This window comes from Stenella coeruleoalba, assembly GCF_951394435.1.
Source record: "Stenella coeruleoalba genome assembly, chromosome: 11".
Classification (NCBI taxonomy): Eukaryota; Metazoa; Chordata; class Mammalia; order Artiodactyla; family Delphinidae; genus Stenella; species Stenella coeruleoalba.
In genome coordinates this window covers 23,353,055-23,368,145 of record NC_137157.1, presented here as the reverse complement: position 1 = coordinate 23,368,145, position 15,091 = coordinate 23,353,055, and the positions used below count along the sequence as shown (strand labels likewise).

Genomic DNA, 15,091 nt, shown 5'->3' with positions numbered 1-15,091 from the left:
TTCCCACCAACAGTGAAAGACGGTTCCCTTTTCTCCAACCCTCTCCAGCATTTACTGTTTGTAGATTTTTTGATGATGGCCATTCTGACTGGTGTGAGATGATATCTCATTGTGGTTTTGATTTGCATTTCTCTAATGATTAGTGATGTTGAGCATCCTTTCATGAGTTTGCTAGCAATCTGTATATCTTCTTTGGAGAAATGTCTATTTCTTCTTTGGAGAAATGGTCTTATGCCCATTTTTAAATTGGGTGGTTTGTTTTTTCGATATTGAGCTGCATGAGCTGCCTGTATATTTTGGAGATTAATCCTTTGTCAGTTGCTTCGTTTGCAAATATTTTCTCCCATTCTGAGGGCTGTCTTTTCATTTTGTTTATGGTTTCCTTTGCTATGCAAGAGCTTTAAAGTTTCATTAGGTCCCATTTGTTTATTTTTGTTTTTATTTCCATTTCTCTAGGAGGTGAGTCAGAAAGGATCTTGTTGTGATTTATGTCATGGAGTGTTCTGCCTATGTTTTCCTCTAAGAGTTTTATGGTGTCTGCCCTTACATTTAGGTCTTTAATCCATTTTGAGTTTATTTTTGTGTATGGTGTTAGGGAGTGTTCTAATTTCATTCTTTTACATGTAGCTGTCCAGTTTTCCCAGCACCACTTATTGAAGAGGCTGTCTTTTCTCCATTGTATACTCTTGTCTCCTTTGTCAAAGACAAGGTGACCATATGTGTGTGGGTTTATCGCTGGGCTTTCTATCCTGTTCCATTGATCTATATTTCTGTTTTTGTGCCAGTACCATACTGTCTTGATTACTGTAGCTTTGTAGTATAGTCTGAAGTCCAGGAGCCTGATTCTTCCAGCTCCGTTTTTCTTTCTCAAGATTGCTTTGGCTATTTGGGGTCTTTTGTGTCTCCATACAAATTTTAAGATTTTTTGTTCCAGCTATGTAAAAAATGCCATTGGTAATTTGATAGGGATTGCATTGAATCTGTAGATTGCTTTGGGTAGTATAGTCATTTTCACAGTGTTGATTCTTCCAATCCAAAAACATGGTATATCTCTCCATCTGTTTGTATCATCTTTAATTTCTTTCATCAGTGTCTTATAGCTTTCTGCACACAGGTCTTTTGCCTCCTTAGGTAGGTATTCCTAGGTATTTTATTCTTCTTCTTGCAATGGTAAAAGGGAGTGTTTCCTTAATTTCTCTTTCTGATTTTTCATTGTTAGTGTATAGGACTGCAAGAGATTTCTGTGCATTAATTTTGTATCCTGCTACTTTACCAAATTCATTGATTAGCTCTAGTAGTTTTCTGGTAGCATCTTTAGAATTTTCTATGTATAGTATCATGTCATCTGCAAATAGTGACAGTTTTATGTCTTTTCCAATTTGTATTCCTTTTATTTCTTTTTCTTCTCTGATTTCTGTAGCTAAAACTTCCAAAACTATGTTGAATAATAGTGGTGTAAGTGGGCACCCTTGTCTTTTTCCTGATCTTCGAGGAAATGCTTTCAGTTTTTCACCATTGACAATGATGTTGGCTGTGGGTTTGTCATATATGGCTTTTATTACGTTGAGGTGGGTTCCCTCTCTGCTCACTTTCTGGAGAATTTTTATCATATAGGAGTGTTGAATTTTGTCGAAAGCTTTTTCTGCATCTATTGAGATGATCATATGGTTTTTATCCTTCAATTTGTTAATATGGTGTATCACATGATTGATTTGTGTATATTGAAGAATCCTTGCATTCCTGGGATAAATTCCACTTGATCATGGTGTATGATCTCTTTAATGTGCTGTTGGATTCTGTTTGCTAGTATCTTGTTGAGGATTTTTGCATCTATGTTCATCAGTGGTTTGGGCCTGCAAGTTTCTTTTTCTGTGACATCTTTCTCTGGTTTTGGTATCAGGGTGATGGCGGTGTCATAGAATGAGTTTGGGAGTGTTCCTCCCTCTGCTATATTTTGGAAGAGTTTGAGAAGGATAGGTGTTAGCTCTTCTGTAAATGTTTGATAGAATTTGCCTGTGCAGCCATCTGGTCCTGGGCTTTTTTTTGTTGGAAGATTTTTAATCACAGTTTCAATTTCATTACTTGTGATTGGTCTGTTCATATTTTCTATTTCTTCCTGGTTCAGTCTTGGAAGGTTGTGCTTTTCTAAGAATTTGTCCATTTCTTCCAGGTTGTCCATTTTACTGGCATATAGTTGCTTATAGTTGTCTCTCAGGATCCTTTGTATTTCTCTGGTGTCAGTTGTTACTTCTCCTGCATCATATTTTAAATATTCATCTTATCAATACTTCTGTGAAGTCACATAACATTTAACAAGTATTATTGTGCATCTTTTTGTTTGTGTGTGTTTGTTTTTTTTTACTGTCACCATGGTGTGGTGGTTAAGCACATGACTCTGGAGAAAGCCTGCCTGAGTTCAAGTCTTGGCTGTGATACTTTCAAACTGTGTGAACTCGGGCAAGTTACTTAAACACACTGTATCTCATTTTCCTCTTTTTTAGAATGTGGATGATAATAGTATCTATCACATAGGGGTATTATGAGGGTTAAATAAGTTAGCATAAGTGAAGCTCTTAGAACCGTGCTCGACATGTAATAGGCACAGTACAAGTGTGTGTTTTCATAACCATGGGCAAAGTCCTATGCCGGGCCCACGGATACAATGCTGAACAAGAAGAATGTAGTCCCTGCTTCCTAGTAAGTTGGAGCTTAATGCATGAGTCTTATGCTCCATTACACACCAAATCATCTAAGCCAGGAGCCTGGAAGTTACCTGAGACACATCTGTCTTCCTCAATTCCACCACTGCTCACCCAGTCCTCATAACTGGTCACTGAGTCAGATCATGTACATTTTCCAAAGATCCCATATCTGTCCCCTTCTTCCAAACTCCATGACTCCCACATTCATTCAGTAACTCATCTTCCCTCACCTGTATCAGTGTCTTTGGCCCCAGTGCCTCCTTCATGCTGTTGGTTGTGTGTCAGTCTGAACACCTTTACCCATGACTCAAACCCCTGTAATGTTCTTCACCACTTCCTGGAACAAAATCAAATTCCTTAACAAGACCCTTCATAATATGCTCCTGGAACATCTCAACACTTTCCCAGAGGCAGTGTTGCATAGTGGTTTAAGGACACAGACTCAGGAGACAGGTAATCAGAAGTGAGCTCCACCATTTACAAGCTCTATAATCTTGGTCGGATTAATGATTTAACATATATAAAGTACTCTGGCACAGAGTAAGCATTATATAAATGTTAGCAGTAATTATTACCTATGCAGTCTTATCTTGAATCTCTCTTTCTTAACTCCTCCATCCTATTACAACCATATAGAACCATTGTTCATACCCTATATGCCATCTTACCTGTTTATCTCATTCCTCTCATCTTCCTATGTGATAGACAGACCCTAGGGTGAACCCCAATGAGTCCCTCCTTCTGGTGTTCACAGCTCTGTGTAATTCTCTGTCCTTAGGTGCAGGTCAGACCTGTGATTTGCTTCTAACCAATAGAATATGTCAAAGGCAATGGGATTTTGTTACACTGTATAAGACTCTGTCCTAGACTAGACTAGAGATTCTCCTTGCTGGCCTAGTGAAGTAAGAGACCATGTTGGAGAAGATCACATGGCAAGGAACCGTGGGCAGACTCTAGGACCTGAGGATGGCCTCCATATAATAGCCAGCAAATTATGGGGCCCTCAGTCATATAACCACAAGGAAATGAAAACTGCCAACAACATGAGTGAACTTAGAAATACATTCTTCCCCAATCAAGCCTCCAGATGAAAATTCAGCCCATCTTACATCTCGAGTATGGCCTTGTGTGACCATGAACAGAGAACCCAGCTAACCCATGCCCAGACTCCTGATCCACAGAAACTGTGAGATAATAAATGTTTACATCATTAAGTTTGTGGTAATTTGTTACACAGAGATATAAAACAAATATACCCTCATTCCCATTCTCTTGGTGAACTCCTATTCAAACCTCTGTTGAAGTGTTACCTCTTCTGTGAAGCCTTCCCTGATGCTCCCATGCACAGATGGCCTCTCCCTCCTGATCCCCCTATGGCACCTCTTGCTCCCTTTCAGAACAGAAGAGTTGCACTGCATTGCATTTTTACTGTTTACTAAGCTCTAAGTCCTTAAGGATGGGAGCTATATTTTATTCATCTTTGAATTTTCAGTTTCTGTAATACGATGTCAATTTTGTAGGAGACAGGAAGGAAGAGAATGAAAAAGAATAAGAAAAGGGAGGATACCAGGGCAACTAAATGCTCAATAAATGTTTGTTGATAAGAGAATGAATAAACAGTACTTCGATTATTTTCTTCTCTGGTCTATTGAATTCCTCCGAGACGCTTTCATTTCACTCTGATCGGCATCTCAAATATTGAGGCTATCATCATAATAGATGACTAAATTATCACTAACTGGATTGCAAGCGAAAAATGAAAACAGCATTGAGAAAAGGATGCTACACCAAGAGAAATATTTTTATTTACTTCTATTTTTAAAAGAAAACCTGGGCAGAATAAGGTCCAAATAGTAGATGAAGAAGTGACGGGGGTAATTTTTTCAGTATGGCAAATACTGGAAATGCATGTTGAAATAGACCAATTGATAGGAAACGTGGATAAAACTCAACCAACTTGGAAAAGATCTCTTTTAACTTTATTCAACAGAGATAAACAATAGAACTAGCATGATTCTCAATTTCTCAAACTTTTTATGAAAAAGAAATCGAGTTACTTAATTTCTCTGATGGAAAAGTAAAACAATTAAATTACCACTTCTTCCTTCTCTAAGATCCTTGTCACTCCAGAGTGCATCGTTACTTATCCTTATTGTGCAGACTTCTTGTTTACCTTGTGCGTTATGTTATATCCAAAAGGAAACAAAAGCAGAAGAGGCCCACTGTACATTATATATATATAAAACCTGGCTGAAGCACACTTTAATCACAGGTAAATTCTGAATTGTTCCTGGAGTCTGCTTTCTGCAGATCAGGGCCACTGAGGGCAGGCAAATGATGAGCAATCCAGCTGCTGGGATGGAATGATGGATGGGTACATAGACAGGCACCTGCTGTTAACATTCAGTGACAGCAGCTGCCCTACAGTGTTATGGTACCTGCTGAGAGGAATAAGCATTAACTTCTGACAATAACAGCTACTTCGTGTTGCATGTGTGTCCAGGAACTTTTCAGTTTACCCACTTAAACTTTTCAGTTTAAGGAGATATTATACACGTCAAACATGTCATTCCCAGTGCCTGGCACTTAGTAGGAATATAGTAATATTAATTGAACATAAATCTGAATTGCTGCTCCTAAATTGTTCCCTGCCTTTGGGAAATGAATGCCTGTGATTGGAACTGGCGTTACCGATACTTAGGTCAATTTGGATGGTATTCTGGCCTGGTAGGCCAAACGTTGAAAGTTTAAGGGTGTGACCTGACACCTGATAGAGAACTGTTTCTTTTAAACTTAGACTTGTACAATGCCAAAAAGAAAACACAAAAACAAGAACATTGGATTTGACTCTGATCTTTTGTGTTCAAGAGGGAAAAAAAAAAAAGCCAGTGAGTTGTTGGGGAAAACAACAAACTCAGTTAGTTGGTTCTATCAGAGCAGCAAATGGACTGTGTTTCTCTAAGCTTTGTACAGCCTGGGAGTCTCCCTTCTTGGGCCACCCTGAGTCTGCTACATAAGGATAAGGACTGTCTCAGTTTCCTATTCCTGCTTCACAAATTACCACAAACTTAGTTGCTTACAGCAAGATATATTTATTCTAAGAACTCCAAAATCAGTCTCACTGGGCTACAGGCAAGTGGTCTACAGGGCTGGTTCCTTCTGGAAGCTCTGAGGAGAGAACTGGTTTTCTTGTTTTCTTTAAGCTACTGATGGCTCCTTGTATTTCTTCGCTTCAGGACACTTTTTCCATCTTCAACACAGCACCCAATCTCTTCAGCCTTCATCACACAGCCTCCTGCTCTGATAGGACCCTTATGATTACATCAGGCCCACCCAGATAATCCAGGATAATCTCCCACACCTCAAGATGCTTAACTTAATCACACCTGCAAGATCCCTTTTGCCCTATCAGGTAGCATATTCCCAGGTTCTGGGGATTAGCACGTGGACATCTCGGAGGACCATTGTCCAGCCTACCACAATGATTAACCACAAATCTAATTGATAGAATATTGAGAATTCAACAAAACAATGCAAACTTAGGAACAAAACCAAATCTTGGACTAACAAATGTGCTTTTAAGTGTAAACAGGGCATGTTGTTTTGAGTCTTTCAGCCAGCTGTTTCTCAACCTATTTTCCTTCCACAAGACAAGGTAGCACACTTGAACTTCTCATCAATAAAGATTGCTCACTCCCTATCATCTCAGTATTCCATGACTGAGAACCACTGTGTTTAGCCCTTGAGAAGTCCACAGGGATGAATAATTTCCTAACTTTTGCTGTGAGGATCCTCTCCTGGACCCCTCTGTGATCCCCTGGTGACCAAGTACGTAAATTTATTTCTGATTGTGTTTAACAAACTCGGAGGGAATTTACTCACCCTTTATCAGCATAAAAATGTCCACACATCATGCTTTCTCCTGACTGACTTCATTTTCTGCCTCAAGCTCAGCCAGTGCAAAACAAAATCAGCTCCTGGGTTTTTACATCCTGTGCCTTGTACTCGTCAGGCCTATTGCTTCCAGTGGATGGGTGAAAATTGGGAGCTAGGGGATAGTGGGCTGGGTTGAGCCTGATTCATTCCTCTTGGTTTAGTTGGCTCCTGACGTCGTCAAAGACCAGTGTTCTATTATGTTTCCTGTATTAGATAGTGGCAGAGTTGCCAGCTGGGAACAGCTTGCCCTCTGCCCCTGCAATAAAGCCAAGCAAAATCTGACTTGCCAATCTTGTGCCCCATCAGAATATCCATGGGCAGAGATTTTTCTCTACTTAATTAGAATCTGTCTTAGTGGGCCCACCAGGCCCTGGGAGCCCAAAGATGCTCCTACACAGCAGTTTTCCTTCTTTCTCTCTTCTTTTGGTTTGGCACTGCCTTGTCAACAGGTGTGATCAAGAGTAAGGAGACATGCAATGCCAGTGCTCCCGTTCTGGTCCAGGATGAGAACCCACGACTGAAAAGATGGCACTCACAGCATTAGGCAGGCTGCCACGAAATCATCCTTCCTTGGCACTGGTGCCCATGGTGAGCATCTAGGCAACTTTTGATTGGGCACCATGCCCTCCAAACAGATGGGCATGAATGTAGGCAGGCAAGAGACCATTTATTTATATCAACTGTATTTGCTGAGGGCAAGGTTCCCAGCTGGGAACATCAAAACAGCTCTTTGTCCTGGCCGTCTGCAGCTCTGATGGAGGTGAGGCAGCCTTGCAAATTCAGCTGGATTAATTTTGAAAAATAAGAACAATGTTTCTATGGACACCAGGGGACATTTTTGGCTCCCTTCAATGGTTCAGAGTACAGAGCAGGCTGGTCCCAAGTCATTTTAATAAAATCTCCCGTCCCTGTTTGGATTTGGTGGGAGAGAGCCAAGAAAGCTTTCCAAATAAGGCCAAATTTAGGTGAACAGAGTTAGCCTCACACGGAAGCCAGCTTTGTAAGTCTTTTTACACACAATGGTGTGGCTTCCAGAGAAAATTAAGCTTAAGTCACCAAGGCTCAGGTGCTAGGAAAGACATTCTGGTTCATCTCACCACTGCACCATTTTTCTAAGCATCCACTGACCTTCCTGTTGTCCCTCTTGTAAATGATGAATGGGATCAAGTGTAAGCTTAAAGTGCAAGGGTAGACCTTAGGCCAACTTCCATAAGAGCTTCAGTTGGCTTTAAGGGTAAATAGATAAATTTTAAAAGAATTATTACCTATATTTAGACAATACAGAGCAATTGAGCAATTGTAGAGGTCTCTGAAGAATACAGCCTTATTATTAATATTAGTATTAACTACTAAAACACACCGCTTGCTTAACAATGCATCTGGCATGGTCTTAAGCACTTTGCAGGCGATATTTCGATTCATCTTCACAATAATCCTATGGAGGTGGGTACTATCATTAGTATCATTACAGATGAGCAAACTGAAGTTTAGAGAGACTGACCCGAAGTCACACAGCTAGTAACTGGGATAACCAGGGTACAAACCCAGGGCTGCCTGACAACAGAGCCTACGGCTGCCCCCCTTCCTCTAGAAACACTGAAAGCTGCCATTCTGTTTAGTAATTGGCTTGCTAACTTGGGGATGTTTCTTATAACAGGTTTAGGCCAATGTTTCTCAAACTTTAATGTGTCTACAGATCACTGGGGAGATTTTGCTAATATGCAGATTATGATTCAGCAGAGTGTGTTCAGTAGAACTGACCTGATTCAGTAAATTTCTGCAATTCTAATAAGCCCATGAAGGTGGCACCCAGCTGCATCGAGAGCAGCGAAGTTTCAGGGTAGAGCACTAAGTCACATAAAAATGACCAAGGAAGCTTTTAAAAATACCAATGCCCATGTCATACCCCCAGAGATTCTGATTTAATTGCTTAACAACCACTGGGTTAGCGATTCTCTTACTCACCAGCTTTTGTCATTTATTTGAGACAGGAATGCTGAATTCTAAAAGATGTCCTTGGTTGCATTCCTTACAGATGGAAAATAAGACAATGGATGAAGATGCGTTGTTGGAGGGCGCTCCCAGTTCCTAGTCAGTTTCTTTTCGTGATGCTGATTATATATAACAATCCCAGAGGCAACTGATGGGATGGACCTGTTACTCACAATGGTCTTGAGCGTGAACAGCTGGGAGCGAGAGCAGGCTGCGATCAGCAGCACCGCTGCGATCGCTTAAGAGCAAAGTGTGACAAAATGTATGTTGATGGAGGTGACAAAAAATTATAATCAGAAACATCATCTTTCTATGGCATAGGTTTTGTTGATTGTTATTTTTTGGTTGAGAGGATCTGAATAGGGAAACCCGGAGCCATTCAAAACTCTACTGTGTCAAACCTTTCATTAATTACACATAACAAGCAATAGTATGGATCAGGTGCTCAAGGATTCCATTTATTAGAGAGGAGAAATTGATTCCATGTTGGCGGATATGTGGCCATGGCTCTTTCTGGGGTTTCCTGCTAAGTGTGATCAAACCAAAAGGACTATAGATTATTAAATCCAAATCAATATTTTTGCTGCAAAAGCAAAGCATTCGATGAGAGGGGAAAATAAAGTATCCTCTTTTCAGAAGGTCTCAGCCTCATGTATTATCGATGCAAAGATGATCAGATAAAAACTAGATTTTGGGGTTTCCCTGGTGGCACAGTGGTTGAGAGTCCGCCTGCTGATGCAGGGGACACGGGTTCGTGCCCTGGTCCGGGAAGATCCCACATGCAGCTGGGATCATGGGCTGGGCCCGTGAGCCATGGCCGCTGAGCCTGCGCGTCCAGAGCCTGTGCTCCGCAACGGGAGAGGCCACAACAGTGAGAGGCCCGTGTACCGCAAAAAAAAAACAAAAAAATAAACTAGATTTTGGCAAGCTGTCAAATAAAAAATGCAGAGCGAATCAAAAATTTGTAAAATAGTATTGAGTTATTACAATTCTATTATAGATACCAGTAATCATTTTTACTGAAACAAACCTCTTATATGACTGTATAGCTGGGATGTTACGGTACGAGGATTTAGGACTCGACCTCATTTGGGGGAGGGGGAAAATACCACAAAATTAAAAATAAAATGTGAAGAGTAAATGATTTAGTCACAGTTCAGTAGCAGATTGAATAAAAACAATAGGGTTTTCCTTCCTGGGCTACATTTTGCTGACTTCCTTGAAAACTTACTGGCATTAGATTCAGAGCAGGATGAATTGCTTTATAGAATCTGTAAACTTAATGTGTGCACGTGCCACACATGCACAACGCAAGACATTGGAGAGGAAAAATGACTTGGTGAGATATTTTGTCACTTACGGATTTTCTTTTATAGAAAAAAATCCCAGTTTTATACTTTTATTAGCTGTCTCGTTTTATGTAGGAGCCTTCTCCCTCCCTCTTTGGGACTAAAGCTCTGACAAAGCCAGAAATATATTCAAGAATGGAGAGATGGCTGTCACCATTCCTAAATATTCAGAAGATAATCGCCAACCAAAGTTAGAGCATCTTGACATAAAACATCCCTTCAGCTCCCAAGCCGATTTGCCTATCCAGGATCAAATAAATAGCTGTAGTTATAAAATCATACATACTGATACGTAGTCAGCATCAGGAAAATGACACCAAGAACGTGTGACAGGGATGGCTGCTTTCTCTCCTTGGCTTTTCCTCCGTACCTGGGCAGAGAACAAAGACAGTTTCTTGGAACTAAAAATGACTCTGAAGGAAGGTTAAGTGTAGAATGCAACCAAAAGCATCAGCCCTGGGTTTTCCCACTTTAGGGCTAAAACTGAAATGTGACATTATTTTAAGGATTGAAATATGAAACAACTTTGTCTTTAAGAAACAGAACTGACTCCATGTAAATGGACTTTGATCAAGAGGCTGAAAGGGGGAAATGTTTTACTTAATCAGACCCAGAGCCAAACTACCCCATGCCATGAGCCATTTCAGTTCTACTTGGGGATGGGAGAGTATGGTCAATTTTAATTCGACTTTGATAGGCGAAACTTTCATGTGAATTACATATTTGCCAATTTGTGTTAATATTAGACACTTAACACCTCACCTAAAGTGCTGATGCCAGGAAAGCCTGCAGGATTCATCATTCCCTATGCCTGAAAGAGCACAAAAAACTCAGATTCTCTGCCATGACCTATTAATTATGTTGAATCATTATTTTTGACTTGATGGTTCATTCATGTCACTGTGGCTGTTTTCAAGAATGTAGGAAAAATGCAGATGCCAGGGGAATTTTCATTTCTTACCTAGAGCCAACTTTAAAAAGTTCCCATGACACTTGAATTTGTCTAGGGTAACTGGTTATACGCTCTGTGGCGTTCATCTTCCCAAGACTAGGGCTTGATTATGCAGTGGTGGTCCTCGCAGTCACTAGACTAGGGAACTCAGCATAAACTAGATTAGGGTTGGAGACACCTCGAGAGAGAACAAATGTGTTGTTTGAAATGGGCCTGTTACATGTTGCGTGTTACGTGCCCTGCCTCGTCACAGTCCAGTCAGGAAAACAGAAACCACACTCATGATTTCACACAGAAGGGATCTAGTACACGGAGTTGGTTATACAGGTGCAGATGAGGGCACAGGCCGTTTTGGCCAAAGTACAAATAAAAATCTCTAGAGCGAAATGCTTTCAAACTGCACACAGGGGTTTGGTCGACTTAACCAAATGCCCTGGTTCAAATTGCATTTCAGCCATTTGGATCGCCTGACTTGCTTCTTTTGGGAGGTATAAAATCTCTCCTCATTTCCTATCGTCAATTGCAACATGGAGTGGCTGAAAATTGTTCAGGCAATTACTGTGCTTCACCAACTGGGTGCCTTTGGCCATAACGGGCATTTGGGGTTTGCAATAGCTCTGCTGTCATTTCCCTTCTTCTGGCTGATCCTGATACAAAGTGCTGACGGCTCTGAGAGCATGTCCTCTTGCTCACTGGAAGGGAAGTCACATTCCTGAAAAAATGCTGTTTGCTTTTAGATGTGCCACGATGATGGGAGTGGAAGGGTGGTGGACAGGAGGATAAGGACAGAGGAGATGGCTCACCCCCAATGTTAATCGAGCCACCACTGATGAGTCCTGTTGACTCTGCCTAATTATCTCTCAAATTCATCCCTTTTCTCTATTCCAATGAATGTTCCCACTATGTTCCTTCAGGCCATTTCATTCCTCAGCTTAAATATCACAATAACCTTCTAACTGGTTCCTCTGCCTTTGATCCAAACTTCTTCCTATTAATTCTCATGGCAGTGGTTCTCAGCCAGGGGTGTACCGCCCTCAGCAGCAGCAGGCATTTGGAAATGTGGGAGTGTTTGGGGGTTGTGATAATGGGGGTGGGGGGGATATGCTGGCATTAAGGGGGCAGGAGCCAAGGACACTGAAATACCTAATGTATTCATCTCCTATTGCTCTAGTAACGAAATACCACAAACTTAGCAGCTTAAAAAAATACCCATTTATTACCTCACAGCTCTGTAGGTCAGAAGTCTGACAAAGGTCTAAAGGGCTAACGTCAAAGGATCAGTAGGGCCCTGGAGGCCAGGTGGGAGAATCCCTGTCCAAGCACAGTCATGCTGTTGGCAGAATTCAGTTTCATGGGACTGTAGGACTGAGGCTCCAGTTCCCTGGCTGACTCTCAGCAGGGATTATTCTCAGCTTCTAGGGTCTCCCACATTACTTGGCTCATGACCCCTTCATCTTCAAAGCAGGTAATGATAGGTTGAATTCTTCTTATGCCTTGTGTTTCCTGCCTCCTCTTCTGCCACGTCTTTCTCTGACTTCTGCTTTGCTCTTCCATTTTTAAGGGCCCGTGTGATTAAATCAAGTCTACCCACTCTAAGTAAATCAGGATAACCTCCCCATTTTAAGGTCCTGTCTTGCAAAGTCCCTTTTGCCATGTAACATAACAGAGTCACAGTTTCCAAGAATTTGAACATGGACATCTTTAAGGAGCCATTAATCTGCCAACCACACCTGGAATGATCTGCACAACAGAGAACTGTTCCACCCAAAATGCCAATAGCAGCCTCACTGAGAAATATCTATCTAGAATGCAAATCTGACTGTGTCTCTTTCCTGCCTTAGAATCCTTCAGGGAACCTTCACTGACTTCAAGATGAAATCCAAGGCAGAGACCAGGAAGGGCTTTATGATCCACTGTCTCTTTAATCCTCTAGCTCACATGTTACTATCCTGACTCTGCCTCTTGGCTTCAGCCATACTGAATGATTTTCTGACCATCCGGTGTGTTCTCTTACCTCTCATTCCTTATGAAGTCTCTTTCCTCCACCTGGAACACTCTTTCCCCAAATTCTCACCTACCTTCCTTAACCTAACTTACTCCAACTCAGTTTTCAGGTCTTTCCTGATCTTACTTCCTCATGAAAGCCTGCCATGACCCTTCAAGTCTGAGTTAGGACTCTTCCCACATGCTCCCAGAGCACCTGCATGCCCACCCATACGATTCATCACACTGCTTTGTAATTTCTTGCCTGTTTGTTGGGTCTCCCCTAAGCTCTAAGAAGACAAGGACGGCATCTGTCTTGTTGCTGTGGTATCCATGGCACTCAGCTCACACCTGTCATGCACTCACAGTTTTATTAAATAAATTACGTGGTCATGTTGACTTTGATATAAAGGGCAGAGTAAATTTGGTTCCAACTCTTCCACAAGAGACATAATCATAACAATAGCCATGTACCAATCTTTGACAGTCAGAGAGCATTTTATCAGAACTTTATATCTGCATGAAGTTGGAAGTATTATTACTAAATCAGTATTACAGAGGAGGAAACTTTAAGTCAAACAGAATAAATAACTAATCATAGAAGCAGGTGGCCCAGAGGGGGCAAAGCTAGGAACCAAGTCTAGTTTCTGATTCTCAAGCCAACCATGGTACTTTTCTGAACCAACAACTAGTGTCTTATGGTTTATAAAGCATTATGTCACAGAGTCCTTATAACCTCACTATAAGATAAAAATGTTGATCCCTTTCTCAAACATGAGGAAAGAGACTCATCAATGTTAAGCGACCAAGGTCACACAGTGTATGTGGAAAATTCAGAACTAGAAGCCAGATATTCCATTCCTTTTGCTTTAACCATATCACCTATTAACTAGGAAGATGGCAGAACTTGGAGAGTAGAGAAGCCTATCTTGGCACTTTATTCTCAATTTCTTCAAGTCATCATCTCACACCTCCCTGCCCATATGCAAGGAACTTAAACCAGTGAAAAATCTATTTAGACAAATAGGGAACCCCTCTATTCATGAATCATATGTGTATATATATATATATATATATATATATATATAAATATATATATATATATATATAAAATGTATGTGATGAAAAGAAAGAGAATTATGTGAATTTAACATCCAAAAAGATGATAAGTGATTAATAATGGCAATTACCTTAAGAATAAATAGATTACCTTAGTGATCACAACACCTATGTGAAATAAAATCTAACCTTGAGGTGGAAACATCTGCCACCATAATGTATCAGTCAGCACTCTTTTGGTTCCTTTTTCCCAACCTCCAAGATAGCCTCCAATAGTCTTCATCTCTTGGTATCCACATCCTTGTGTATTCCCCTCCCACAATGAATCATGGCTGACCCATATCAACAATAGAATACTAAAGAAGTGACAGTGTGTAACTTTCAAGGCTAAGTCATAACAGACATTTGCATCTTCCACCTTGATCTCCTGGGTTCCTTGTTCTAGGAGAAGCCATTCACCATGTCATAAGAGCACAAGCAGCTCGGTGGAGAGGTCTGTAGGAAGAGGACATGAAATCTCCTACCAACAGCCAGTATCAATGTACCCCACGTGACTGAGTCACTTTGGAAAGATCTTCCAGTCCCAGTCAAGCCTTCAGGTGACTGCAGCTCCAACCAACACTGAATGAACCAACCAACCCCAAGTCAAGACCACCCAGACAAGCAGCTCCTGAATCTCTGACCCACAGAAACTGTGAGAGATAATAAATGCATATTGTTGTCTGAAGCTACTATGTTTTATAGTAATTTATTAGACAGCAATAGACAGAAATACAGGTTGCAAGTGACAGAACTCCAATTTGAACTAGCTTTAAACAGAGTGGGACCTTTTAACCTATGTAACTATAGGAAGGTCTGGGGGTACATAGCTTCTGGGAAAATGGAATGAGGAACCCAAAAGGAATCAGACCCTTTTCTTTTATCTCTCATCTCTTTCTCTCTGCACATGTTTTATTCTTAAGGCAGAAAACACAGCCACCAAAATGATCAGGTGTTACATCTCACTTTCTCCCATCCCAAGGTCTGAAAGCCTGGAAAGTGCTCCAATTGTCCTAACACAGATCGCATGCCCATCCTAGGCCAATCAGTGTAGGCCAAGCTGGTGGGATCCATGAGAA

At 41.0% G+C, this 15,091-nt stretch overlaps 1 long non-coding RNA gene across 10 annotated transcripts in view; it reads right to left on the bottom strand.

Annotated features, from left to right (window-relative positions):
• The window catches only part of LOC307193759, a 681,048-nt gene that overhangs the window by 205,267 nt on the left and 460,690 nt on the right, over positions 1-15,091 (bottom strand). For all 10 annotated transcript variants that reach the window (XR_013830398.1, XR_013830399.1, XR_013830400.1 and 7 more), the window contains one exon: positions 10,266-10,349. This is a non-coding gene — a long non-coding RNA (uncharacterized lncRNA). The remainder of the gene's footprint in view (positions 1-10,265; positions 10,350-15,091) is intronic.